The sequence below is a fragment of the Bidens hawaiensis genome, unplaced genomic scaffold (genome assembly GCF_021521415.1).
Source record: "Bidens hawaiensis isolate Kalapana, Puna unplaced genomic scaffold, B.hawaiensis_p1.1 tig00041608_1, whole genome shotgun sequence".
Taxonomy (NCBI): Eukaryota; Viridiplantae; Streptophyta; class Magnoliopsida; order Asterales; family Asteraceae; genus Bidens; species Bidens hawaiensis.
Window position 1 is genome coordinate 696 of NW_027497346.1, and position 4,133 is coordinate 4,828.

Sequence of the window (4,133 nt, forward strand, 5' to 3'; positions counted from 1 at the left end):
ACATTGGGTGTTGATAGGATGTTAAGAAGTGTGAAGATGTGTGAAGAAGTTAAACAATAGCTTCTTTTTTAAGACCATAAAAGCAGTTTGCAGATCTTATTTTAAAAAACAAACAGTTTTCAGAAGCTTATGTCTGTACGCCCGCATACATAAGCCTCCTGCAGATGTTTTAAGCAAAAACAATCACAACCTTAATATGAACCACTTGAACCAACCCACTTCAAAAAAAAAGCCTTATATACTATAATGTACTAGTTTGAGAAAATAAAACGTAAATTAATCATATATTGTTATTAGAATAGCGATTGATATTAAAAACATAAAAAGTAGAAAAAACTCGTAAATGTAATTTTGGATAACATTTTTTTTATATAAAATAAGAAATTATTATAAATTTCAAATACTTGCAAATAAAAAGAAAATAAATATTAAATTAACTATTTTTTAACATGAAGTTTAGAAAGGTTGTTATTATAAGTATTATTATAAATTCATTTAAGATAAGTTTAAAATGGATAAAGTTTAACATGAGAATGACAACTTGCGTAACTTTTTATTAAAGAGTATAAATAATGCTTATGATAATAAAATATTTTTTAAAATTTGAATTATGTAAATGCCTATAACTTGTCATTAAATAATTTATTAAGTGTATTTATATATAGTGTTACAAAATTTTCTATTAGTGTGTGTTTTTTTTTAAATTTAAAACAAAGTTTTGTTTTTTAGTGTATTTGTGTTCAATTAATTTTGTAAAGAAAATGATTTAAAACAAATAAATAAGCACATGATTGGATCCAACTTGGCTCAAAAGGTCGAAAATGTATTCTCTTGAACCAAACCATGTTTACTTTGCGCCCATTACAGTTTCTGTATTTAACGGGTGATTTTCACCTGGCCATTTAGAGACCATACTCCACTCTTAATGGTCCACCACATCATCCACTTGAATTTATGATGATTTGTCTAGATCCGTGACTTAACATCAATGTATGAGGACAATCAAGAACCTAGAGCACCCACGACAGAGATAATTTTGCTCGTCCGTAGCCTAGCTAGAGCATGAGTGGAAGAAAGAGTGAGAGAAGTTTGGCAGAGTGAAGGGCACAATTGCAAAGAGGAGAGAGAATGGGAGGAAGGAGAGACCAGAGGTTGGTGATGGTCTGGCTTCGTCCAATGCTACTGGTGCTCTTAATGGCTTAAATTTTGCATTATATTGGGTTATAAGTACGGTGAATTTATGAATAGTTATTGAAACAATGCTTAGGTTTTGTTTCTAAATTTTAAAAAATCACAAGTACACCCCAACAATAGAATATATGTATTATATGGGTGCAAAATTGTATTTCAAATGAAGATTGGTCAACATATATTGGAGAATGGGTCTTCACCCTTATTTTCCTTTTTGTCATAAATCATAGTGAAAATAACATTTGAGGCCTCGGTCCATCCACAAAATTTTGTGATCTACAAAATGGTCCCAATGTGGCTCAGCTGTGTGCGTATATTCAACGTTAATGACTTCATCTATCATGACATCTACAAGGAATGTCACATAAATACACGATAAAACTTCAAAGAAATCATTCATGAACCAAGAAAATGGCAAATACAGTTGCAGAGCTAGTATTCATCCCGGCCCCTGGCCTCGGTCATATCATGTCAGCTATCGAGATCGCAAAATTACTCGTGAACCGAGATCATCACCTCTCAGTAATCGTCCTGGTAATAAACCCTCCAAGCTCCGATTCTGGCACGCCTATTACCACCTACATCGAATCATTAGCTATAAACACTTCTAACCGCTTATCATTCATTGAACTCCCTAAAGATGAAATCCCACCAGTGTACGACCCTAAAGCTCCTGTAACTTCCTATGGTGAACTCGTCAAAAGTCACCGTAAATCTGTGAGAAAAATAGTAGCTGAGAAGATAAGTCAACTGAGTCAAGGGGATTCGGGTGCGGTTGCTGGATTCGTCCTTGACATGTTTTGCACTTGCATGATAGATGTGGCTAACGAGTTTAACGTTCCAAGCTATGTGTTCTTCACTTCTAATGCTGGTTTTCTTGGTTTTATACTGTTTATCCAGACACTCTACGATGATCAGAACCAAGACGTCATCGAGTTGAGCAACTCTAATACCAAGATATCGGTTCCTAGTTACATAAAACCGATGCCAACGAAGGTTTTTCCGGCCATTGTTCAAACAAAAGAAGCACTAGACTTTATTCTTCAGGTAGCACGAAAACTTAGAGAGGCCAAAGCAATCATGGTTAACACATTCATGGAGTTGGAAGCACACGCGATCGAGTTGTTGTCTGACAGCAGCGTCCCACCGGTGTATCCGGTGGGACCCATACTCAACCTAGAAGGCAGTAGCCGAAAACAGTTTGATGATGGCATTATTAGATGGTTGGACAACCAACCGCCTTCCTCGGTGGTGCTATTGTGTTTTGGGAGTATGGGTAGTTTTGATGAGGTTCAAGTGAAGGAGATAGCACGTGGTTTAGAGCAGAGTGGCCATCGTTTCGTGTGGTCTTTACGTGGACTTCCGTCAAACCCAACATCAAATGTCCCAAGTGAGTATGAGGATCCGAGTGTGGTCCGGCCGGAAGGATTTCTGGAACGAACCAGTGGATTAGGGAAAGTTATTGGGTGGGCTCCCCAAGTAGCAGTGCTGGCTCATGAAGCAATTGGGGGGTTTGTGACTCATTGTGGGTGGAACTCGTTGCTCGAGAGTTTATGGTTTGGTGTACCACCTGCAACATGGCCATTGTATGCCGAGCAGCATGTGAATGCGTTTGAAATGGTGGTGGAGCTGGGGTTGGCGGTGGAGATCAAGTTGGATTATAAGATGGATTTGTTTAACCCTCATGCGGCTAGGATTGTTGTCATGGCTGAGGAGATAGAACGTGGAATAAGACTGGTGATGGAGGATGACAAGGTAAGAACAAAAGTGAAAGAAATGAGTGCGAAGAGTAGATCAGCGGTGGTGGAGGGTGGATCATCGTATGCTTCTGTTGATCGTTTTATTCAAGATTTTATAAGAAATGTTACTTGAATTTTATAATATGTGTTTGGTTTTATAATGATCACATAATGATCGTAAGTTAAATTTGTAAACATGTATTCTATATTTCTATTAAACGTTCCTCACGTCTTATGCAATATACAAATAATGGTTAGGTCTTTCTTTTTCATTTCAAAATAAGAGAGAGATTTGTGTGGATGTTGAAGAAATCCAAATTCAGAAGCAAACGAGTCAACATATCCCTTAGTAAAATGCCAAACTGTCTTTAGATGAACATGCTCAAATAATAATAAGTTATTAGGCTACTTGTTATGATGAGGCTTTAAACGTCAAGTTAAAAGTGTCATGTCATTACCATATAGATTGTATGGGTTTAACTAACACACTTTTAACACAACATTGTGGTCTAAAGCCCCACTATTTCCTTTTTAAACCTCGCTACCTTTTCCTTGTTTACCGCCCGGGTCTTAACGCCCTGACATGGTGTTTAAAGCCCCGTTACCATGTCACATCAATTTTGCCGCCCATGTTGAAGCCCCACAACACCTTAATGTTGGTTTCAAAATTCACACAATTTTACCGAGGACTCGGGTTATTAATATAAAGATGTGAGTTATACAGTTCATATCCATATCTATGATGATATAACCTCCTTTTCTTCTTTCAGTTCACAATGTATGGTGCAACCACTAGAAACCTAATTTAAAGGTGTTGTGGGGCTTCAACATGGGAGACAAAATTGATGTGACATGGTAACGGGGCTTTAACACCACATCAGTGTTAGGAACAAAGCGGCGCAGCGGAACAACACACGAACAAGCACACATTATTATACACGCAGTAAATAGAAAATATAAACGACAAACGACACAAGAATTTTACGTGGTTCGGTCCCGGCGGGGGACCTACATCCACGGGCTGCAACTAGGTTATATCATTGATTGAGGTGCAAAGATTACAATTACATCATATTGGTTAATATAGAGAATAGATTAGGGTTTTCAACTTGGGCCCCAAGAAACCTAACATGGGCCAAAACTGAGCCCAGTATCTCTAAGCCTTCACATATCCTAACAATCTCCCACTTGAAGGCTTTGCAC

The 4,133-nt window shown here is 37.6% G+C and overlaps 1 pseudogene; it reads left to right on the forward strand.

Annotated features, from left to right (window-relative positions):
• Nucleotides 1–1,590: 1,590 nt before the first annotated feature.
• On the forward strand, nt 1,591–3,063 carry LOC143592972 (anthocyanidin 3-O-glucosyltransferase 2 pseudogene; annotated as a pseudogene).
• Nucleotides 3,064–4,133: the final 1,070 nt, after the last annotated feature.